The following is a 26,066-nucleotide window of genomic DNA, read 5'->3' on the forward strand; positions in this document are numbered from 1 at the left end:
TTGGGCATATCTGTCAAACGCATCTGCAGAAAGACAGGTCTGATCATTTCAACGAATCGGTCAAAATTCTCATCATCCTTTTTCTTGGATGGTTTGGGAGGAAAGGGCATGGGTTTCTGAACCCATGGTTCCCTTTCTTTACCATGCTTACTAGCGATGAAGTCATTCTTATCATATCTTCTATTCTTAGGCTGTGGGTTATCAAGATCAACAGGTTCAATCTCCACATCCTTATCATTGCTAGGTTGAGCATCAACATGAACATCACTATTTATATTATCATTAGGCTCATGTTCATCACCAGATTGTGTCTCATTATCAGAGACAGAGGCATCGTTTGGACTCTCAGGTGTAGCAGCAACAGGGTTGCTAGCGTGCAGGTTCCTATCATCTTTCTTCTTCTTTCTAGGATGACTAGGTGCATCTGTGCTAACTCCTTGAGACTCTTGTTCTACTCTCTTCGGGTGACCCTCAGGATACAAAGGTTCCTGGGTCATTCTACCGCCTCTAGTGATGACTCCAACAGAATTATCATTCAACTCATTGAGCAAGTCATTCTGAGCTTTAAGTACTTGTTCTACCTGAGTAGTAACTATAGATGCATGTTTACTCACAAGATTAAGATCATTGACATTTCTGTCCACACAAGCACTTAAATGACTAAGCATACGAGCATTCTGTTCCAATTGTCTACTAACATAACCACTGAAACTCTGTTGTTTGACAACAAAGTTATCAAATTCATCCAGGCATAAGCTAGCAGGTTTATCAAAAGGAATATCACTCTCATCAAACCTACGCAGAGAATTTACTTCTATTACCTATATCGGGTTATCGAGACCATGGATCTCTTCGATAGGTGGTAGATTTTTGACATCTTCAGATTTAATGCCCTTCTCTCGCATAGATTTCTTGGCTTCTTACGTATCTTCAGGACTGAGGAATAGAAAACCTCTTTTCTTCGAAGTTGGCTTAGGAGGTGGTTCGGGAATAGTCCAAGCGTTCTCATTGCACAAGATGTTATTCAGTAGAATCTCAGCTTGTTCTACAGTTCGTTCCCTAAAAACACAACCAGCACAACTATATAAGTGTTCTTTGGAAGCATCGGCTAGTCCATTATAGAAGATATCAAGTATTTCATTCTTCGCAAGAGGGTGATCAGGCAAAGCATTCAGTAGCTGGATGAGCCTCCCCCAAGCTTGTGGGAGACTCTCTTTCTCAGCTTGAGCAAAGTTGTATATTTCCTGCAAGGCAGCTTGCTTCTTATGGGCAGGGAAATATTTTTCAGAGAAGTAGTAGACCATATCCTGGGGGCTACGCACACAACCGCGAGCAAGAGAAGTGAACCAGGTCTTAGCATCATCCTTTAGCGAGAAAGGAAACAGCTTGAGCATATAGTAGTGGCAGATCTTTTCCTCACTAGTGAATAAGGTGGCTATATCGTGCAGTTTGGTAAGATGGGCTACAACCGTTTCAGATTCATAACCGTCAAAAGGGTCATATACGACCAGAGTGATTAACTCAGGGTCGACAGAGAATTTATAATCCTTATCGGTCACAAAGATAGGCGAAGTAGCAAACTTCGGGTCGTATTTCATCCTAGCGTTCAGAGTTTTTTCTTTCCACTTGCGCAGAAGTTTCTCAACATCATAGCTATCCTTACACGCAAGAAAGTCCTCAGCTATCTCTCCCTCCATAACATAGCATGTATCAGGCATAACACAGAATTCACGCATAGTAGCAGGTTCTACTTCAATAGTATCAGCAGTTTTAGAAGTATCATCACATCTAGCAGCAGCTCTAGCAATATGTGCATCAAGGAATACACCAAGTGGCAAAGCAGTATCAGGCATAGCAGGCATAGTATCAAGCATAGCATCATCAGGCATAATATCAAGCATAGCATCATCAGGCATAGTATCAAGCATAGCATCATGGACAGCAGAAGTAGCATCATCAAGCACAGGCGACATATTAAGATTTCTAGCAGGAGGTGAAGTCGCAGACTTACTCATAACTGAAGGTGAATCAAGTGCAGAGCTAGATGGCAATTCCTTACCTCTCCTCGTAGTGGAAGGTAGGATTTTAGTTCTTGGATCTTTTGGATTCCTCATAGTGATCAGCAGACGTTAATCCCAAGTGACTCAGAAAATATAGCTCCGCTTCCCCGGCAACTGTGCCAAAAAGAGCCTTGATGACCCACAAGCGTATGGGATCGCAACAGTTTCGAGGGTACAGTATTCGACCCAAATTTGTTGATTCGCCAAGACGGGAAATGATACGTCTCCAACGTATCTATAATTTTTTATGGTTTCATGCTATTATCTTGTCAAACTTTGGATGTTTTGCATGCCTCTTATTTATTTTATGGGACTAACTTATTAATTCAGTGCCAAGTGCAAGTTCCTATTTTTTCCATGTTTTTGACCCCTTTCAGAGGAGATTTTGAAAAGGAGTCGAACCTGAAGAAAATCCCCGAAAAGATTTTTTCTGGAACGGAAAAAGATCGGGGGACTTGGGGTCCATAGCTAGTAACTAGATGGCTTCTTTTCTCTCTTCGATCTTCAATACAATGTTCTCCATGATCCTCATGGAGATCTATCCGATGTAATCTTCTTTTGCGGTGTGTTTGTCGAGATCTGATGAACTGTGGATTTATGATCAGATTATCTATGAATCTTATTTGAGTTTCTTCTGGTCTCTCTTATGCATGATTTCATATCCTTGTAATTCTCTTCGAGTTGTGCGTTTTGTTTGGCCAACTAGATCTATGATTCTTGCCATGGGAGAAGTGCTTGGTTTTGGGTTCATACCATGCGATGACCTCACCTAATGACAGAAGGGGTAGCGAGGCACGTATCGTGTTGTTGCCATCAAGGGTAAAAAGATGGGGTTTTCATCATTGGTTTTAGATTATCCCTCTACATCATGTGAGCTTGCTTAATGCGTTACTCTGTTCGTCATGAACTCAATACACTAGATGCATGCTGGATAGCGGTCGATGTGTGGAGTAATAGTAGTAGGTGCAGAAACTATCGGTCTACTTGTCTCGGACGTGATGCCTATATGCTAGATCATTGCCTGGACATCGTCATGACTTTGCGTGTATCTATCAATTGCTCGACAATAATTTGTTCACCGACCGTAATACTTGCTATTTTGAGACAAGCCTCTAGTGAACACTATGGCCCCCAGGGTCTACTCCACACCATATTTTCAGCCTTACACTTTTTACTCCGTCGCACTTTCCGCCTTCGGATCTCACTTTGCAAACAATCTTGAAGGGATTGACAACCCCTTTGAAGCATTGGGTGCAAGCTTTTTTGTGTTTGCGTAGGTACTCTGGACTTGACGAGACCCTCCTTCTGGATCGATACCTTCGTTCTCAAACTGAGGGAAATACTTACTGCTCCTGTGCTGCATCACCCTTTCCTCTTCAAGAGAAAAACCAAAGCAAGCCCAATCTCTGTCAATGTGTTAATTTCTATCGTTGTTGTTTGAGAAGTAGCAGGAAGCGCAAGAATATTCTCATGTATTAGTAGCTGAATGTGTCAGATTCAACCACACCTGAAAGATTAGTGTCTGCAAGCAAAGTATCAGTAGCAAAGGAGTATGATAGCAACGGTGCTAGAAACGATCTGTTGACGGCAGACTATTCCTAACTGTTGTATCAATGGCGCTAGTAAATAGCACGTGGACGGGGAACAATTCTTCCCAAGCAACGGCTCCAGAAAAGTCTTGCAACAAGTAACAACGAAGTAGCAAGGAACAACAGTAGCAGCAACAGTAGAATAACAACAGTAGCAAAGTGGCCAAAACCCTTTTGTAGCAAGGGACAAGCCTAGGCAAAGTAACGTAGCGAGGACCAGTAGTAAAAGACTCGTAGGCAGTGGATCGGTGATGGATGAGTATGAAAAATGTGATTCATCATGTAACAGCTATAACACAGAGAGATATGTAACTAGCTCCCGTTCGTCAATCTAATGTAGGCATGTATTCGTATGTAGTCATACGTGCTTAGGGAAAAGAACTGGCATGACATCTATTGTCCATCCCTCCCGTGGCAGCGAGATCCTAATGGAAACTACGGGATATTAAGTTTCTCCTTTTAATAAAGAACCGGACCAACGCATTAACACGCGGTGAATACATGAACTCCTCATACTATGGTCATCTCCGGGAGTGGTTCCGGCAATTGTCACTCCGGGGTTGCCGGGTCATAACACATAGTAGGTGACGACAACTTGCAACATAGGATCTAAAACATGCATATATTGGCGACAACATAATAGGTTCAGATCTGAATTCATGGCACTCGGGCCCTAGTGACAAGCATTAAGCATAGCCAAGTAGTAGCAACATCAATCTAGAACATAGTGGATACTAGGGATCAATCCCCGTCAAGAACTAACTCGATTACATGATAGATCTCATCCAACTCATCACCGTCCAGCAAGCCTACGATGTGATTTCTCACGAACGATGAAGAGCATCATTGAATTGTCGATAGAGAAAGGTTGATGATGACGATGGCGATGATTTCCCCTCTCCGGAGCCCGAAACGGACTCCAGATCTACCCTCTAGATGAAGAACAGGATGTGGCGGCACCTCCGTATCGCAAAACGCGATGAAACCTTCTCTCTGATTTTTTTCGGGGCGAGACGGAATATATAGAGCTGAGTTTCGGGGCGGTGGTGCCACATGGGCCCCAGAAGCCTGCACGGCGTGGCCTAGGGGGGTGGCCGCAGCCAGTGGGCTAGTGGCCCACTGGCACGCCGCCTCCGGTGGATCTTTGCGTAGGTATTTTTCTTTTATTCCAGAAAAAATCTCTGAAAATTTTTAGGACATGCCGAGAACTTTCATTTTTGCACAAAAACAACACCATGGCAATTCTGCTGAAAACAGCGTCAGTTCGGGTTAGTTCCATTCAAATCATGCAAATTAGATTCCAAAACAAGGGCAAAAGAGTTTGAAAAAGTAGACACGACGGAGACGTATCAGTATGGCAAAGCACAAAAATCAACTCCTACACATTAAATGAAGCTCAATACACAAGGAGTTGCATATTGACGAAACTCCACATTCAAATATTTAGTTCTCCCTTGTTTAGGTACACGACAATATTAGATGTTATTAAACATGGCAAGAGGTGAAGCATAAATAAACTCCACTATCTAGGCATTTTATATGAGGTCAGAAACAACATATAGCATTTCCGGATCGACCCCACATATTAAGTTCGAAATTGCTCCAGATCTGAACTAAACATATTTTAGATTTATTAAACATCAAAAATAAAGTGGATCATGTATTCTACACGTCATTTTAATTGACTTACATATATATATATCATTTAAAACAAAGCTATGGTCTAAAAGATATGAGCAACATAGATAATATGTCAGGAATGCCAAAATGCATGCTAATGACAGCCACAAGCATGTTAATCACGGATACAACACGATATTATGAAACTACCTAAAATTCTAATCAAGTTCAAATGAGACCGTAACAACGAATAACAATTTTGAAAAGTCCCCATATGCAAATTAAGATTCCGGTAGAGTTCAAAACAGGAAAATAAATGCTACCATTTTATTCTACACATTGTTATAGCCAAATTACATATGTGGAACATTTTAATCGGAGCTATGGTTAATTAGTTTTGAAATAAACTATAACGACTAGGCATCTATGCAATTTTAATTAAACAGCAAGTTCAAATATTTTAAACATGGATAAAAATGGCATATTGTGAAACTACACGTAATTCTAGACATCTTACATAACTAAATTATTTTAAACCGATGCATGGTTAAAGAGTTATGGGAATTTGAAAATATGCAATTTTCTTTAATTCACAATGTCTAGAAAATTGTATGAATTCGGTACATGAAAAAAATAGCTACGGGCCAAATATGTACATGGGTGTAAACAAAGACATTGGGCGCAGGATAACATATACGTGCATGGGCGAAGAATAGCGGGGCAGAGGGGCGTGTGCTCACAGGGGTCTCAAGGCTCGGTCGGAGCTAGGCCGAGGCAAGGCCGGTAGGTAGAAGCGGACTGGGCCGCAGAGCGCGACACAAGAGTTAGGGTGGGCCTTGCGCAGGGCAAGGCCGCTGGCCGGCGCGGTTGGCCCACGAGGCATAGGCGAAGCGTTGCGTCATCATCTCCCTTGCTAAATCCCGAGCAGAGCACGGCGGCGTGGGTCTTCTCGTCGGCAAGCCGCAGCACATGAGTCCAAAGCAGCACATGACAAGTTGTCCGTGACCTGATCTCGCCGGATCCGAGCACGGGCGACCTGTGGTGGTTGTTGGAAGAGCCACGGCGGTGAATCTGCGATGAGAGACAGAAGAGCACTTACTGGGGAGAGAACAAAGGGAGGGAAAGGAGATGGGGGCGGTGGCGTGTCAGGACCGGTTTCCAAATAAAAATAATTTAATGGAAATCATCCATAAATGTCACCAGTGTAGACAAATATTTCCCACTGATAGACTCATCTTGATAAAGAAAACCAGTAGTACTTAATATTAAATAGAGTAGAGCGGAGGTCGCTCTACAAATTGTTACAACATGTCCAAGTCTCACAAGGACGGATATTTTAAAGTGGTAATGGGATAACTCTACCTCTCGTAATAAAGGGGGCATGTCACATCAGAGTAATGTGACATGACAAGTACTACTATGTGCCAAGCATCAGAGTGAGGCTTGACGATTTGTTTGTGGTGACACAAGCGGTGAAATAAAGCAGCGGGGGACTCCAAGATCTCAAGACAGACTCGGAGTCCTCTAGATGTCGGAGTCACTATCGAACTCTTCATCCATGAGGTCTCCTTCAACCATATCTGGCCACATCAACAAGTGAGTGAGTACTTCGAAAAGTACTCGCAAACAATTTGGACAAAAGATGGGATGCATGTAACAAATTTTTAATATGCATGGTTTAGATCATAACTTATCGTAATAGAGATGTTAGTAGCAGTTAAGTTAGTGGATAAGTCGGGCGATAATCCTCCCGAGATATCCAAATAGAAATTAAAATGCACCGATCGGTTGTCTGGAGCAACGCATTGAAAGGTTATCACGTAAATAAATCACCACCATCGGGCGTCTAAGCGACACCACATACATGGCATCAAATAAAAAAAAATAATTAGGCATCTTAGCGACACCGTAGAAAGGGCAAAAAATATATAACAAACCGCAGTCGGACATCTTAGAGACACCACGAAAAGGGCATAAAATAAATAACAAGCCGTAGTCGGGCTTCTTAGCGACACCATAGAAAGGGCATAAAGTAAATAACAAACAACAGTTGGGCGTCTTGGCGACACCATAGAAAGGGCATAAAATAAATAACAAGTTGTAGCCGGGCATCTCAGCGACACCATAGAAAGGGCATAAAATAAATAAAGAATTATCCGGGTGGTACAACTAACCTTCAGGATAATCTTAGAACCAAGATATTAGTAGCAACTTTTTCCACAACACCGTCTTATGTCCATAACCATCACCCTTAGACCATACTTGTGCTCGAGGGACCGACTTTAAGACTGATACTTGACGTGTCAAACGATCGTCCTTGATCATGGACACGGCTACTCGAGTAGTTTTGACTCTATAACGGGTGTACTCTTTATCCATAGGTCACGGGTTCTGATAGACAATATGACTAATCCTGCGTACGTTATTTTAGAAGCAGACACTCAAAATGAGCACACACCCATTTTTACCCCCGCGAAGACCGGCTTCGTCTGGACTACGCTGCCAGGGAAAAACCATAGGACGGGGAGGCTCTGACCACGACTAGCATCGGACCAAATTTATATAGCGCGCTACAAGGGAGATCCCTCCCTCTCGGTCCCAGACCGGAAACACCCATGCCCCTAATCGGATGACTCGATTTTGTCCAAGGTCATGGATACCTTCATCCATGCCCCTCTACTTGGTGTGTAACTGATAATTGGCCTACGACCGACTATTCCGAATCCTCTTTCAGGAAACTGTGGCAGCACGATAATAAAAGTAAGACACTGACAAGACTCGATTTAGGTCAACAATGGAGTTATCACTGTCTTTCGATCACTGTCCTGCACTCTTCATGACAAGGCCACCACCTATCACGTTCTCTGTGACTATGTTATCCACGGCCTCTCACCACCATAACTTGCCATAGCCATATATTAACTTTGTTTATGAGAGATGAATATGCTTGATTAATGCAATGGATGGATATTAAATTTGTTAGTGAGGAAGAAACACATCAAAAGTTCAAACATGCTTGCCTAGTTCCAAGTATTCGGGATCTAGCTCGGTGAAGTTAACGTCGGCGTTTCCTTCGTCGGAATCTACGTCATACAACATATATCATCATAAGAGAGAAGGCCTAGCTACTTTCTCCAAACAATTTTGAAATAAATCCTAAAATAAACTGGACCCTTAGAGAAAGATTTTGCAAAAAGAATCAATTAAAAATATTTTATAGATTAAAAGTTATTAGCAAAACAAAATGAGGGACCATTCTGTAATAAAACAAAATATGGCCATGGGCAAGCCTGAGAAAACTCTAAGCGCCCGAAGAGGAATACGTCAACCCGTAGGGAAGACTGCTTCAAGAGAACGCGCCTTCGGGGAAAACGCTTCAACAAAGAAAAGAACTCTGACGAGGGGGTCCCACCCTGTCAGGTTCGAATCTCACAGGTGCCACACGCGTGCGGTGGTCGCCGGTGGCGAAAGACAAACGGGGGAAGCAAGCCGAGGTCATATGTGCACTCATCGAGTTCCTGTGCATTGATGGGAGGTGGATGGGGTCGAAGGGGATTCTCTACTTCGACGGCGGCCTTGCTCCGATGGACGACGGTGTCGGGCACCACCAAATCTCACCGAAGAGCTGGCCTGCAACCAAATTGGAGAGCGGCTTAGGAGGAGGAGCTCACTAGGAAGCTACTGAGAGGCTCAGGGGCTCACCTCTCCTCTTACCTTGCTCGAATGCCGTCGAGAACAGGGGCGGATCAAGGTGGCCGGAGTCTGCGAAGAAGGCCTCTCCGAGGCCCTTATCTGGCTTAGAAAAGATTCAGAGTGAGGAGGGGAGGAGGTAGAGTGGATGAGGGTTCACTAGAAAAGGAGGGGCTCTATTTATAGAGGCCCGAGAGGGGTGCCACGAAGCTTAACTCCGACGATTAATTCCGGTGATCCTGGGGCTTAATCAGATGGTTAGGTGGTCAGGTTAGTACCTACTCAACACACCGGTTCCATTTTCGGTCTAATATCGATCAACCATCGCAAAAAATGCGGCTCGACGGTGCGGTCCTCCCTGTGCACGGCAACACCACATGTCGTGCTCTGTGCTGCCCGGGACGTGGCGATCGCAAACGTGGTGCCCACTGGAGTCCAGGGACACGCAGAGCTCACAGGGGCAAGGGGAGATACTGAAACAACAAGGGCTATAGTAGGGGGATTTGGAGGCTATGGCAGCCGCTGCTGGTGTTGCTGCCGGAGTTGGTGGCTCAGGCAAGCTTACCACCGATGCCAGCAAGCGTCCAAGGGCCCGTGTGGAGAGTGGATAGGCACGGGGCACAGGGGCGAGCTGCCCCCCATCGATACTTCTGAGATTGACGCTGTGCAGGGTCTGAATCGACGAAGCACTTCAGTTTGAAGCTTTGACTGGAACATTTTCAGAGACAGAGGCTACAGTGCACACCAGGTGCTTGATTTAACTAAACTGGCATGTGGAAAAGATTTGTGAAGCTAAAAAGTTATGAGATGGCCTCTCATTGAGTGCACAGACTGTCTGCAAATTTTCAGAATTATGGAAAATGTTTAAGCTAGGTTTTTTATAAAAATGGAATATTTTGGTGAAACTTGAGTCAAATCAAATTTGAAATTTTCAAACTTGTGAACCCAAGGTTTTGTGAAATGGGTAGAGGATACTAAGGTCTTCTATGCATAGGAGTTTGGGACTCAAATACCAAAGGTATCTATGAGTTCCTTTGAAAATTTGCTCGGGTCAAAACTTATTACAGAATACACTTTTAGTTGAAATAAAATATGAAAGGTTGTTAAACCCTTCTAAAACTTTGAGAAATCAATAAATATAAAACCTAGATGTTAGAGGACTGACATAGGATAGAAATCGGAAGAGATGGAGGGAAAGGAAATATAGAAGGGGATGGACAAGAGAAACTATGGAATTTATTCCAAGGGTTTGTTAAAGAATAAATAAAGTTTTCCAACCAAATCATTTTGAGAATATGCAACCAAAATCCTTTTCAAACGAGACATGTCGGAAAAGAAAGGTGAAAAGATTTTTTTAAAGGGTTTTCAAAGAAACTTCAGGGTTTTTATGAAAGCCAAAATTTTAAATCCATTTTAAAACAACTCAAAAGTCAAAGAAATCCAATTTAAAAACCTTGGGTGTTACAACACCTACCCCCTTAAGCAAAATCCAATTTCAGCCAGTCCTCAAGAAGGTGTGGTTGTTCTTCATGCAGAAAATCTTCTCTTTCCCAAGTGGCCTCATCCTCCGAATTGTTGCTCCACTGTACCCTGAATAGTTTGGTGACTTTCTGGTGTGTACACCTTTCTGCTTCCTCTAATATTCTTACGGGTTTTTCCTGGTAGGATAGGTCTGGTTGCAATTCTATAATGTCATGGGGTACCTATTGATCGGGGTTCCTCATACACTTCCTTAGTTGAGAAATATGGAACACGTTGTGCACATATGACAGTTCTGCTGGTAGGTCGAGCGGATAGGCAACTTGGCGCCTTCGAGTGGCTATCTGAAATGGTCCGATGTAGCGGGGTGCAAGTTTGCCCTTGACGTTGAACCTTTGTAGTCCTCTCATGGGTGATACCTTGAGATACACATAATCATTTGGATCGAAGCCGACGTCACAGTGCTTTCGATCGTAATAGCTCTTCTGACGGCTTTGGGTTGTCTTGAGTGTGTTTCTTATGACCTTTACCTTGTTCTCGGCCTCTTGAAGCATTTGCGGGCCAAAGATATGGCTATCTCCGGTCTCTGACCAATTTAGAGCCGGAAAACACCTTCTTCCATATAAGGCTTCAGAACGTGACATTTGCAAACTTGCCTGATAGCTGTTGTTGTACGAGAATTCGGCATAAGGCAAATTGTCCTCCCAATTGTTCCCATATGTGAGTACAAAAGCCCTGAGCATGTCTTCGAGGATCTGATTCACACGTTCAGTCTGTCCTCTAGTTTGAGGGTGATATGTTGTGCTGAGCACTAACTAGGTTCCCAATGCTTGTTGTAAATAATCCCAAAACCTTGATGTAAACTGGGTGCCTCTATCGGATACAATGGTTTTAGGTATCCCATGTAAGCAGTTGATGCATGCGAGGTATAATTTGGCCAGCTTCTGAGTGCAATAAGTAGTCTTTACCGGAATGAAGTGGGCCACCTTGGTGAGTTGATCTGTGATAACCCATATAGCACTGTGTCCGTGTCGGGACCGGGCTAGTCTGACAATGAAGTCCATGCCTACCTCATCCCACTTCCACTCGGGTACCTTCATAGGTTGTAATAGTCTTGTTGGTTTCTAGTGTTCTGCCTTGATTTGTTGGCATGAATCACAATGGGTAATGAACGAAGCGATATCCGTTTTCCTCCCGTGCCACCAATATTTTGTGTGTAGATCCTCGGACATTTTTGTACGTCCATGATGGATTGAATATGGCACTGTCGGTGTTCTGGGAATGGGGGTACCCGGACCTGCCTGCCTGCGGCCCAGGGCAGGCCCACTTCGTCAACAGAAGATCGGCGAGGAACAACACCACCCTGAACAAGACCGTCGCGAGGGGCCAAGCCTCACGAGGAAGAGCGACATCAAGACCCGCAGGGGCCCTCCTCAGGACCCCTCCGGAGCGGTGGATATTTCAAGGCAAGATCGGGCCTCAGGAGTCAAGGATGACGCCACCGAAGGGCAGGCGATCATAAGATGGCAGGACTGGATAGTTCCCCACTTAGTTCAAAGAAGGTGGGAGCGAATCAGGACTCCAAAGGCTTCTCCTAAAGGTTTCCCTTCCTGTGCAACAAGACCATGGTCGCCCGCCAGTAGGACGTGCGTCATCCCTGTGCTCACCTCTGCGGCGCTAGCAGTGGCTTTGGAGGCGAAGACCACTTTTGGCATGGGAAGCATGTTCCCTTGTCTCCCACCGAAACTGGCTGTTGTGGGATCCCTTCCCTCCTATGATAAGGGAAGGGGACCCTGGCCTCCACTATAAATAGAGAGGGTAGGATACTTGGCAAAGGGACGAGATAATTGAAACCCTAGAGCATCACATCTAACCACTTGGACTTCGGAGGCTCGAAAGCACTGTACTAGTTCTTCCACCAACCTTCGTGAGAGGCAATCCACAAAAAGCAGGAGTAGGGTTTTACGCTTTGCGGCAGCCCAAACCTGGGTAAACTATTGTGTTTCGTGTTATCCTCAGCATCGTGTGAGTTCTTTGCCGTTTCCATCGAGTAGCGGGATAGATAAGGTCGGGCTAAGAGGGATCGCCGCACACGCTCCTGTGTTCGATCCTAGGGTTTTGTGGAGCCCGAAATCCGATAGGCACATTGTGAGCTTCTTCCAAAATTTTAGCCTTGAGGTCCTCTTGGTTTGGTTCACATAGTCGATCTCCGTACCATAATATTGTTTGTTCTTCAATAATAAACTCTAGGGCCTTTCCTAGGTATACCTTTCTCTATATCCCATCAGTGTCGGGGTGCTCCTTCCGAGCCTTCTTTATATTCTGATCTAGAGTGGGTTGTACTTCTAGTTGTGCCACGATGCCTTCTGGGACGAGAAGCGGGTTTAAGAAGAGCAAACTCCATGGTGATTTCAGGCCTTAGCTTTCGTACACGGTCTTTGCCTGAGGTGGGGTTCCTGCTGAGAGCATCGACTACCACGTTAGCCTTACCAGGATGGTAATGAATACCCACGTCGTAATCTTTCAATTAATTCCAGCCAACGGCATTGTCAAAGGTTGAGATCTGGCTGCGTGAAGATATACTTGAGACTCTTATGGGTTATGGTAAGTCTATATCTCCCAACGATTTCAAGTAGAAAATACCTCCACTCCTTGAGAGCGTGTATCATGGCGGCCAATTCCAAATCGTGAGTGGGATAAATTTCTTCGTATCGCCGTAATTGTCTTGAGGTGTAAGCCACGACTTTCCTTTCCTGCATAAGTATGCATGTGAGGCCTTTCCTTGAGGCATCACAATATAACTCGAAATCTTTATTTATGTCTGGGACAATTAACACTGGTGCCGTGGTCAGTCTCTTCTTCAGATCTTGGAAGCTATTCTCATAGGCTTCAGTCCATTCAAACTTCTTGTCCTTTTTCAGTAGCTGGGTCATGGTTTTGGCGATAGTGGAAAACTTTCAATGAATCGTTGGTAATATCCCACCATTCCGAGGAAACTTCGCACATCTGTCATGTTAGCTGGTTGCGGCCATTCACATACGGCCTTGAACTTTTCAGGATCCATGGCTATGCCTTCTTGTGTCATTACGTGGCCCAAACATCTGACTTGTTTTAGCCGAAAGTCACATTTGCTGAACTTGGCATATAACTGATGCATACGCAGTTCTCCTAACACAATCCTTAGGTGTTCTGCATGTTCTTCGGGGTTCTTGAAGTAGAAAAACATATCATCGATGAAGACTACGATAAACTTATCCATGTACTTCATGAATACCTTATTTATTAAATGCGTGAAATAAGCCAGGTCCTTTGTTAGCCCAAAAGGCATCAAAGTAAACTCATAAAATCCATATCGTGATGTGAATGCTGTCTTGGGAATGTCTTCTGAATGTATCTTAAGCTGATGATATCCTGACCGTAAATCAACTTGAGAATATTTTTGGTTGACCTAATTCATCAAACAAATCATTTATCCTGGGCAGTGGATACTTGTTCTTGATGGTGGCCATGTTGAGGGCTCGATAATCTACAAAGAACCTTAGTGTCCCATCTCTCTTTTTAGCAAGTAATACTGGCGATCCCCATGGCGAAGAGCTGGGTCTGATGTATCCTTTGTGCAACAGTTCTTTTATTTGTTTCTTGAGTTCGACCAATTCAGTATGTGCCATGCGGTATGGTTTCTTGTATATTGGGGTTGTCCCAGGTGCAAGCTCAATAACCAATTCTATTTGTTGGTCTAGTGGCATACTTGATAGTTTGTTAGAAAACACATTCGGAAATTCAAAAACCACTGGAACGTCTTTCAGCTCAATGGCCTCTATTTTATTCAGTCGAGCTTGGGTTGGCTTCTTCCTTTCTAAGGCTGCAACTTTACTCGTTTTCCCTGATGATGGGTGAGTGTGATTGTTCGGTTGAAACAGTCAATAAATCCATTGTTGGTATTTAATCAATCCATTTCCAAAATAACATACAAATTATTGCTCTCGATCACGATGAGATTCACCCAAAATGTCAAACCTTCAATCTCAATCGTAACATATTTGCAATATGTTTGGGTAACCTGTTGTACTCCCGGGGACTTGATGGTCATCGAATTTTCCAAGGGGAGGGTAGAAAAGTTGTGTTTCATGGAATTTTTTTCGAAATGAATGAATGGGAAGCTCCAGTATCACACAAAACCATGGAAATAATTTTGTTGATAGGGAACTTACCGAGTACTATCTCTGGTGCATTCATAACATCTTCTTTGGCTACAAGATTCATGTGACCCTTCCGGTGATTGTTGTTGGGATTTAAGTTGTTGCGCTTTGGTGCTGAGTTATTGCTCACGTGGTTTGTCTTAGTTGTACCATTCCCGGCCTTCAGACACTATCGTGCGAAGTGTCCAACCTCTCCGCAGGCGAAACAGATAACACTGGGGTGGGGAGTAAAATCCTTGTTCCTCGCATAAAAGTGGGTGTTAACTCTATTGGTCGAGGTCGGGCACGAGGAGTTGGATTCTTTGTGTTCTCAGTCTTGTGCTAGATGTTGCGAGTTGGTGCCGAGTTGTTATGACGGCGCTTGGGAATGTCGTCCAGACTGCGACGTTCGGCCTCAAGCATGTTGGCCTTGTCCAAAAGTGTTTTCAAGTCTATAAAGGTCTGAACAATCAGCTCACATTTTAATGCTCGATCCAGTCCATCATGGAACTTCTCCATTCTTCTCTCTTCTGTCTTATAGTCTTCACTTGCATAACGGGATAATTGATTACACTGGTCCAAGTATTCCATTCAAGTGGAACTCCTTTATTTGAGTTCTTCAAATTCCCTCTCGTTGATCTTCATGACGCTATTTGGAATGTGTCCCCCATGAAAGCTCTCTTTGAATTCAGCCCACGTGATGTTGTTCTCGTCAGGATGTACTCGTCGGATATTTTTCCACCACGAGGCTGCGGCTTCAGTCAGAGAGTGAGGTGCGTAGAGTACCTCCTCATGGCCGGAACATTGTGCATTAATAAGCTTTCTCTCAATATCATGTAGCGAATCATCGACTTCCATAGGTTTATCAATGTGCGATAAAGTTGGCGGACGGGTCTTCCGCAATTCAACCAACCTGGAGTGGTGTGGGTGTGGTACATGCTGATTTCCCATAATCATTAGTTGGTTCATCATCTCGTGGTGTTGTTTCTCGATCTGCTCATAAAGCGCCAAACTTCTGAGAATGTTGGGTTTCTCTCGCGTTGGTTTGAATTGTCCCTGAGTGAAATCATTTCCTGTCTTGCCAATTGAAGAGAATCTTGTCCAACATCGTCTGAGATGGTTTGGGCATATTCAGTGAAGGCCTCCAGAAGCCCCAGTGCATAGTGGACAGCTAAAGCATGCGGATAATGTCAAAAGAGGCTGAGGTAGACCGAACTTGACATGGGAAGAGTCCGTAAAGAGAGATCTAAAGGATTGGAGCATCACCAAAAAACTAGCCATGGACAACGGTGCGTGGAAGTTTGATATCCACGTGCCAGAACCAGGAGTTGGTCGCGAGATCTTATGAGTTTCACCTCCATCCTAACCCAACTTCTTTGGGACTAAAGGCTTTGTTGTTGTTGTATTGTTGGCATGGAGCGTGTCCACGGACGACTCATTTTCTCAAAGCTGGGTTAATGTTGTAAAAACCAAATGAGAAATCCGAGTTTAAGAGAAAAATTAAAAAAAATCTTAGCCAAGAAAACACCGTGATTTTTGTTCATAAAACAACCGTCATGTTTGGAAAAGGTCTGCGGTACATCTTACATCGCGCATAATTATACATATCACTCAGGTCGTACTCTCGTATGCGTGAAATGTTATTTAAGCTAGTGCACTTCTCCTGGTCCAACATGACGCAACACGACTACTTCCCTTCAGTCTAAGAGCAGACCATCATACATATCATACAAGCGTACATACGTTCTGCTGCACCATCTCTAAGTGGAGTCGAAAGGGACCTGGATCGGCTGGCCCAGGGTAAGTACTAGATGAGGAGCTGGGGAGTCCACTTCCTCCTATAAGGGCTCTTGGCGGACTGCATGAGATGGCGAGGCACAAACTGGACTAGCAGGCATAGCGGCTCTAATGGGGACATGAGCAATGACATTATTGAACTCCTCAATCGTAGGCAGCTGGCGGTGAAGCTAGGCTGGTGGAGTGCACGAAGCAGAGGAAGATGGGTATGACCGAGGTGGTGCAGGGCGGAGTAGCTCAGTTCTGCTGTGAGGACGAGTAAGGGCCTCCATGCGAGCAGCCACCAAGTCATCCACTAAGCCATCGAAGGCTGACTCCAAGGCCATGAGGTACTGCAGACGCATCTCAATAGCCTCGTCTTCCTCTCCTCTCAAGCACGCACAAGCATAGTGACTGGTGTACATAATGTGGCATGGTAGGTAGTGATAACGAGCCCACTGAAAGGAGTCGCGAAAATCTCGTCGGCTCGTTGGCGAACACCTGAGACGGGCAACCGTTGCCAGCCATCTACATCGCACACAAAATTTCCATGTAGTCATAACATAAATATAGGTTGACTAACATAAAAATATCTACAATATGCAGAATAATAAAAACAGCTAATCCAGTTAGCGATCGCGCCTAGTAGTTTCCTACAGTCATCCTGGCTCAGATACCAAGGGTTTCAGGACCGTTTTCCAAAGAAAAGTACTTTATTGGAAATCAGCCATGAATGTCACGACTGTATAAAAATATTTCCCACTGATAGACTCATCTTGATACGGAAAACCAGTAGTACTTAATATTAAATAGAGTAGAGCAGAGGTCGCTCTACAAATTATTACAACATGTCCAAGTCTCACACAGACGGATATGTTACAGTGGTAATGGAATAACTGTACTCCTTATAATAAAGGGGCATGTCACATCAGAGTAATGTGACATGACAAGTACTACTACGTGCCAGGCATCAGAGTAAGGCTTGATGATTTGTTCGTGATGGCGAAAGTGGTGAAAATAATACAGCTACGGACTCCACGATCTCAAGACTGACTGGGACTCCTCTAGACATTGGACTCGCTATCGAACCCTTCATCCATGAGGTCTCCTTCATCCTTATCTGGCCACATCAACAAGCCAGTGAGTACTTCGGTAAGTACTCGCAAACAGTTTGCACAAAAGATGAGATGCATGCAGCAAATTTTTAATATGCATGGTTGAGATCATAAGTTATCATACAACAAATTTTTAAAAATGCACCGATTGGGTGTCTGGAGTGACGCCTCGAAAGGTTAACAGGTAAATAAATCAAAATCGTCGGGGTCTAAGCGACACCTCATACAGGGCATCAAATAAAAAACCACAATCGAGCTTCTTAGCGACACCACATAAAGGGGAAAAATAAATAACAAACCACATTCAGGCGTCTTAGTTACACCACAAAAGGGCATAAAATAAAAAACAAGCCGCAGTCGGGCGTCTTAGCGACACCATAAAAAGGGCATAAGCTAAATAACAAGCCGCAGTCGGGCGTCTCAGCGACACCATAGAATGGGAATAAAATAAATAAAGGATTATCCGGGTGGTACAACTAACCTTCGGGATAATCTTAGAACTAGGATATTAGTAGAAAGTTTTTCCACAACAACATTAGATGTCCATAACCATCACCCTTAGACCATACTTGTGCTCCAGGGACCGACTCTAAGACCGACACTTGACCTGTCAAACGACCGTCCTTGACCATGGACACGAATGTCGAATAGTTTTGACTCTGCACACGGTGTAATCTTTACCCATAGCTCATGGGTTCCAATAATCAATATGGCTAATCCCGCATACGGTAATTTAGAAGCAGACGCTCCAAGTCAGCACACACCCATTTTTACCCCCGCGAAGACCGTCTTCACCCGGACTATGCTGCTAGGGAAAAACATAAGTCGGGGAGGCTCCGACCTCGACTAGCATCGGATCAAATTTATATCGTGCGCTACAAGGGAGTGCCCTCCCTCTCGGTCCCAGATCGGAAACACCCATGCCCCGTGATCGGATGACTAGATTTAGTCCAGGGCCATGGATACCTTCATCCCGTCCCCTCTACTTGGTGCGTAACTGATAATAGGCCTACGATCGACTATGACGAATCCTCTTTGAGGAAAATGTGGCAGCACGATAATAAAAGTAAGACACTCACAAGACTCGATCTAGGTTGATACTGGAGTTATCACTTTCTTTCAATCACTGTCATGCACTCGTCATGACCAGGACACCACCTATCATGTTTCGCGTGATTAGGTTATCCATGGCCTCTCACAACCATAACTTGCCATAGCCATATATTAACTTTGTTTGTGAGATACGCGATATGCTTGCTTAATGCAATGGAGGAATAATAATTTTTTAGTGAGCAAGCAACACATCAAAAGTTCATGCATGCTTCCTTGGTTCCACGTAGTCGGGATCGGGCTTGGTGAAGTTAACATTGGTGTTTCCTTCGTCGGAATCTATGTCATACAACATATATCATCGTAAGAGCTAAGACCAAGCTATTCTCTCCAAATAATTTATAAATAAATCTTAAAATAAACTTGGCCCTCGGAGAAATATTTTGCAAAAAGAATCAGTTTAATAGCTTTTATATATTAAAAGTTATTAGCAAAACAAAATAAGGGACCACTCTTTAATAGAACAGAACCTGGCCAGGGGCTAGCCTTAGAAAACTTAACGCGCACGAAGAGGAATACGTCAACCAGCAGCGAAGACGGCTTTGGGAGAAAGCGCCTTCGGGGAAAATGATTCGGAAAAGAAAAGAACTTTGACCAGGCGGTCCTACCCTGTGAGGTTTCACTCTCACCGGCGCCACCGGCATGCGGAGGTCGCCGACGGTGATAGACAAAGGGGGGAAGCAAGCAGAGGGCATCTGCGCACTCATCGAGTTCCTGCGCATCGATGGGAGGTGGATTGGGTCAAAGGGGATGCTCTACGTCGAAGGCGGCCTTGCTTAGGAGGACGACGGCATCGGCCACCACCGAATCTCACTAAAGAGCTATCCTGCGACCAAATTGGGGAGCATCTTAGGAGGAGGAGCTCACTAGGAAGCTACTCAGAGGCTCGGGGGCACACCTCTCCGCTTACCTTGCTCGAATCTCGTCGAGAACAGGGGCGGATCGAAGTGGTCCGAGTCGGAGAAGAAGGCCTCTCCGAGGTCCTTCTGTGTCTTAGGCAAGGTTTCAGAGTGAGGAGGGAAGGAGGTAGAGTGGATGAGGGGTTCGCAGAAAAGGAGGGACTATATTTATAGAGGCCCGAGAGGGCTGTCGTGGAGCTTCACTCCGACGATTACTTCAGGTGATCCTCGGGCTTAATCAGATACTTAGGTGTTCGGGTCAGTACCTACTCAACACAGGGGTTCCATTTTCGGTCAAAGATCGATCAACCATCAGCGCAAGACGCGGCTCGATGGTGCGGTCCTCCCTGTGCACGGCGGTCGTAGAGGTCATGCTATGCGCTGCGTGTGATGCGGCCTGCACTGGAGGCCAGGGACACGCAGAGCTCGCAGGGCAAGGGGCGGTGCCGAAACGGCGAGGGCTGCAGCAGGGGGGGTTGGAGGTAGCCGCTACTAGTGCTGCTCATGGAGCTAGTTGGCTAAGGCCAGCTCACCACCAATGCCAGCATGCGTCCAAGGAACCGTGCGGTGGGTGGATAGGCATGGGGCACAGGGGCGCGCCGCCTCCCGGCGATACTGCTGAGACTGACATTGTGCAGGGTCTGAATCAAGGAAGCACTGCAGTCTAAAGCTTTGAGTGAAACATTTTTAGAGAAAGAGGCTACAGTGCACACCAGGTGCTTGATCAGGTGAAACTAGCAAGTGGAAAAGATTTTTGGAGTTGAAAATTCATGAGATGTCCTTTCATTGAGTGTAGAGACTATCTGTAAATTTTCAAAATTTTTGAAAATGTTTATGCTAGATTTTTAAAGAAAACAGAATATTTTGGTCAAACTTGAGTCGAATCAAATTTTAAATTTTCAAACTTGTGAACCCAAGGTTTTTGGTGAAATGGGTTTAGGGTACTAAGGTCTTCTAAGCATATGAGTTTGGGACTCAAATACCAACGGAATCTATGAGTTCCTTTGAATATTTGCTGGGGTCAAAACTGATTATAGAATATACTTTTAGTTCAAATAAATTATGACAGGTTGATAAACCCTTCTCAAACTTTGAGAAATCAATAAAAATAAAACCTAGATGTTAGAGAAGTGCCATTGGATAGAAATCAGAAGAGATGGAGGGAAAAGAAATATTGAAGGGGATTGACAAGAGAAACTATGGAATTTATTCCAAGGGTTTGTTAAAGAATAAATAAAGTTTTCCAACCAAATCATTTCGATAAGAGGGAACCAAAATCCTTTTCAAACCAAACATGTTGGAAAAGAAAGCTCAAAAGATTTTCTTAAAAGGGTTTTCTAAGAAACTTCACGGTTTTTATCAAAGCCAAATTTTTAAATCCATTTTAAAACGACTCAAAAGTCAAAGGAATCCAATTTAAAAATCTTGGGTGTTACCCCATGACTCGGCGAGCTCCAGTGGGCAGGTGGAGGTAGCGCACAGCAGGGGTCCCACGAGCTCCATGCTCGACAAACGTCGGTGTGTGAGCAGCTCCCTGGCGAGGCTGGGCGCATGAAGCGAGTGTACATGACGGCTATGGGGTTCGGGCGCTTGCTTGGCACGGGGGCGGAAGCTTGGGTCGGTCAGTTTGGGGGCGTGCCGGATCTCGGCTCCCAGGGCCGTGGTGGTGAAAGGCTGGCTTGAGGGGAGGGAAGCCACATGGAGCGTATGGATTGGCCACGAGCTCTGGCTAGCAATGACACAGTCTTGCTGGCAGGTCCGTGGCGACACTACAAGAAATGAGCTCATTTATGACAAAAAAATGACGGCGGTGTTATTGGTCACTGATCTAGGACTAAGAGGGTCCAAACCCTAGAAAACTTTGACCATGTGTATCAAGGTCATAATCCCATTGTACAAAATGGTCACTGGCATGTGTAGCTCTATTTATGCCCGTATTGTAGGTCCTTCATGACAAAATTAAGAAGGTCATAGGCTTAACTAGAGGTGACTGGGCAAAGTTTAAGTACGTTGACTGGTCCTTCATGACAAAACTCGACAATTTCGCCTATGTGTCTTGTATAGGTATCGACAAGGCCACAAAGTATAAGTACGTTGGCAGGTCGGAATTTTTTTTTGATTGTCCTCAAAACGGCGGACATGATTGTTCCTAGATAATGGTTGAATCTTAAAAACTTTTAGTGGATCTCTGATTAAATAGATACTTTTATACGTAGATATAATTTTGGAAAAAATCATGAGCAAACTATAAGACAGTCGCAGTTCAAATTTGACCCGCTTCTAGCTGAATCGATGGAAGTTTTTATTTTTTACTAGAGGTGGATCAAAAGATCTTGGCACTAAACAATTGTTTCAACTGTACATTAAATATGATTTGGTATTTTAGAAATTTTATTTGGTCTTATTTTGCAGCAAATATACGATAGATCCTTCACAAAAAAACTTATTTTAGACACTCAAAAAACGAAAAATGAAATTTTCATAAAGAAGAAATGAAAACTACCTTTTAAAACATTGTTTGCTATTACAATATGCACCCCTCTGTAGAATAAAAGACCATTTTTTTTGAATTTTTCATGTCAAAAATTAAGAGAAAAACAAAAGAAAAAAATTACATGTGCTCTATTTTTATTTGTGGAATTAGTTGTCACTCGGATCGATGACGTGGCTTCCATCCATCCATCCAACTCTCCTTCCCACATCCATCTCCATCCAGCCATCTATCCACAAAAAAGAAGAAAAAAACGAAAATGGAAAAGGATAACCCCCACCCGCAGTCAACCCAAACCCTATCTCCTCTCGTCGCACTATCTCCCACACCCACATCTCCTATCTGGACTCCCGCGCCCTAGGGTTAGCCGCCGCCGCCGCAGATCCGATTCCGACGAGATCCGACGGCCATGGCCTGCGCGCACCCAACTACGGCACGAGCATCGGCTCGGTCAACGCGTGCCAGGAGCTGCTCGAGCTCCAACGCGCATGGCGGCGCCGCCGCTCGATGCGGGCGCAGGGGCGACGAATTGACGGGGAGCCGGCGGGGCTGGACGGTACGACTGTGGTTGCCCCATTCCCGGCATTGGTCGGCTTCCTCGGAGCTGCGGCAAGCTTCGCCATGGTAGCTCCAGGTGCCAGCGGGAGGGAGAAAGAGAACAGACCAGGGGGAGAAAAGAAGAGGGAGGAAGAGGGAGAGGAGCAGAGAGGCTCCGTCTGGTGCTCGAATGAGACGGTTCCGATGAGGGTTGGGGTTCCGACGAGCCTCCGGTGGCTGGCCAGCGCCACAGGAGGCCGAGGTGGAGTCCATTATCCTCGTCTCCGGTGCGCGCGTCGTCGCCTACGGCTGAGGTGGGTCGACTGCCGCGCAGGTGCTGCTCCCCTCCCCCTTCCCTTCACTGTGGCCAAACCTTTGTCCTCGTCCTTCACTGATGAGCCTGGCCATTTTTGAGCAGGGGCCTAAGTAGACGCCCCTTGCCCAGGAGCCGAAAGATCCATCCTGCCTCCCTGGGAATCTTTCCGAGAAAAATAATCACGGTGCAGCACCCATTCTTTTGTCATTCTTATATTCATGTGCAATACCCATGAAGTCTAGCTGATTGTTTTTGAGTTAAAATGGCTTCGTAGTAATGCATGAATTTTCATTGTCTTACTCTAGAAGCCGGGTTTGCCCTTTGGTACGGTAGATTAGTCCTTATTTTTTTCATTCATTCATTCTAATTTGTGTATCACATATATCTATTATTTGATGCTCTGTACCTATCACTGTGATAATCCATATCTTCTCATTTTTGGCACATCATAGTTTTATGATTAGATTTATTGTAAACAATTAATAGAGCCTATTTTATTCGTAACATTCTGAAAAGTTCATAGAGAAAAAAACATAGGACTATGATATCATTATCATCTTGGATCCTATGGTAATGAGCTATGTTTGTTTGAACCGTAGGAAAATGATGGTATTATTTGCAACACCCTCGAGAGTGTAACCCAAGTGAAGCCTTATTTTAAAAGTTCTTTTCAAAAGACTGTAGTTTTAAAGGATGCAAAATAGGTCGATGACATATTTGTGATAAATTTTGCAATTCTCTACATGTCAGTTTAATCATTGCCTTTCCATTTCATTTCTAAGTGCCTCTAACTAAGGTTAATATAACTATAACACATATATGTCTATTTAAAAATAAGCTAGCCCGTGCGAAAGCACGGGTTGACGACTAGTTAACCTAATGCTTACTTGTAGAATTAATATTTTGTCATGTGCAACCTGTCTTGTGTAGAACTGGTAGTGAACATGAACTAAACTTAAATCTCTATATCAATTTTGATGTTTTCTACTCTTATTGTATCATCTTATAAGCTTATGTGGAAGAATTCATGGAGAAACTTTGGAGCAAGTCAAACACAAGTGTTGTGACCAAGTAGATCGAGCTCGCCGCACTGCATGTTGTCAATGCCAACACGGGGAGGTCCGACAAGCACAACATGGTCCCTACACCAACAAGTGAGGTTTCCCTGTCTGCTCGGCAGTTCTCATATTGTTCCCTAATTTTCCTTGATGTCATAGGAAACTAGCTCATCTGCTGTGCCTAGAGAAGCTAGACTGGAAGGACCATGAGGAGAGCAACTAAACTCTGTTGTCGATGAATAGGATGATGGTAAGTACTTCTTGAATATGGCAACATATCATCTAGCTCAACCATGTTGACTTTGAATAAATCTTGAGTTATCTGGGTTGATTCATACCTTATAAGACATTTGGTGAGTATATCTGAGAAAAAGCATATCTGGCTTCTCTCATGTACACTGTGCATTCTATATAGTCATGTGCGCCATATCTTTCCATTGCCCCATACTGTTTTGGAGTAATTGTTGCCTATATGTTCATAATACATGAGTCCTATATATATTCACCTTCTATCATGCTTAAGTGGCATGTCAAATTCTTCATGTGATAAGACACATACTCATGTGATAAGGCACATCCTACCTTGGGCGACTAGATTTATTCTATTTTTATGTATATTTTTTCAAATATTTCATATATTAATTATGATACTTCCATAGGCTGTTAGGTCCACTTTTACAGATAACATAAAAAACACATGATTTGGCAGATTTGTTGGCCTGAAACATTTATTCGCCCACACCTATTGTTTTTACGTGAAGCTTTCCACCATGTAATCTTGATCCTTCTCTAAATCCATAGTTTTCCCAAGGTCCACTGTTTGTTATATACACGTGAGCGCTATCTTTTATTACTTCTTATTTTCCAAATATGTTTTTTATAGACTAAATATTTTGTCTTAATATATGCTGCACCGATTCTAAAAAAAAATGCACCAAGCCGGAGCCTAATTGGAGTCCACAACTAATATATATAGCCTTTTTTCTAGGTAATACATGTCCGTGCACATCTCTGTTGCAGCTTTAATCTTTTGTATTAATATAAGTTGCACCCAAATAGAGCCTAATTAGAGTGTGATACAATACATATAGCTTTTTATTATCTAGAAAACTCATATGCATGCACACCTTTTTGGCAGTTTTTTTCTTCTAAGCAACACATATACCAAGTAAAGTATAAAAAGAATTGCACCAAGATGGAGCCTAATTGCAGTCTGATACTAATCTTTATAGTTTTTTCTAGGCAACACATACACGTGCACCTCTTTTGCAACTTTTCTGAATCTATTGCGTTAATATAAGCTGCATCCTGCCAGAGTCAAATTGGAGTCTGATACTAATACATATAGCTTTTATTCTAGGAAACCCATATGCGTGCACACCTCTTTTGCAACTTTTTTTTCTATTAAGCAACGCATATGTCAAGTAAAGTCTGTTGTATCCGTACATGTCATAAGCTAAAACCTGTACATATTTTTGTTGTACGTAATATTGTGGATCGTACATGTAAACTTTTGACCAGATAGATCCCAAAGTTGGGTTGTGCATCCACATAAGGCCCCCTAAAATGATCACTACTTACATCCATGAATTGCTTATATGTTGTTTGCGTTCTACTCTCAACTTGTTGCATTTTTCATATTTCCTGTCATATATGCATTATCTGCTACTCATGTGTTGTTCTTTCTAATGTCAGGATGCTTCTCAGAATTTTAGAAGAGGAAGACAATGGAGCCACGCTTTCGTATGACGTGATTACTTGTTTTAGTGTTGAATATACTATTTTTTGTAATACCATTTTATCTGGGCTGTAATACCATTTGTCTATGTTGTGTAATCTTAGTTTGTGTGTGCTGGGTTATTGGAGAATTAACTGTATAATTTTTCATTTCTGTGATGGGCAGAAAATATGAACAATACTTCTGTAACACCTAAGAAGTTTTCATGTATTGAACAATACTTTTTTAGTACAAATTTCTCATTCAAAAACATGAAACGATACAAAAAATAGAATACAGAAAATACGCTAAATAATTTCTTCTTGAGGACGGTCCAGTAATTAATGGATTGGATATTGTCTATAGAAATAATGGATTGGACATAGGTAGTGGCCCAGCAAGATGTAAAAAAGTTATATGGGCCAAATTAT

General features: G+C 43.6%; 1 long non-coding RNA gene across 2 annotated transcripts; it reads left to right on the forward strand.

Annotated features, from left to right (window-relative positions):
- The first annotated feature begins 22,295 nt into the window (after positions 1-22,295).
- Positions 22,296-25,866, forward strand: LOC123426222. 2 transcript variants are annotated; one of them, XR_006622111.1, is made up of 5 exons: positions 22,296-22,858; positions 22,963-23,044; positions 23,871-24,014; positions 24,078-24,168; positions 25,614-25,866. It is a non-coding gene; the product is annotated as an uncharacterized LOC123426222 (long non-coding RNA). The 2 variants fall into 2 exon arrangements; XR_006622110.1 differs by having other exon boundaries at positions 22,297-22,878.
- The last annotated feature ends 200 nt before the right edge of the window (positions 25,867-26,066 follow it).

This window comes from Hordeum vulgare, chromosome 2H, assembly GCF_904849725.1.
Source record: "Hordeum vulgare subsp. vulgare chromosome 2H, MorexV3_pseudomolecules_assembly, whole genome shotgun sequence".
Lineage (NCBI taxonomy): Eukaryota > Viridiplantae > Streptophyta > Magnoliopsida > Poales > Poaceae > Hordeum > Hordeum vulgare.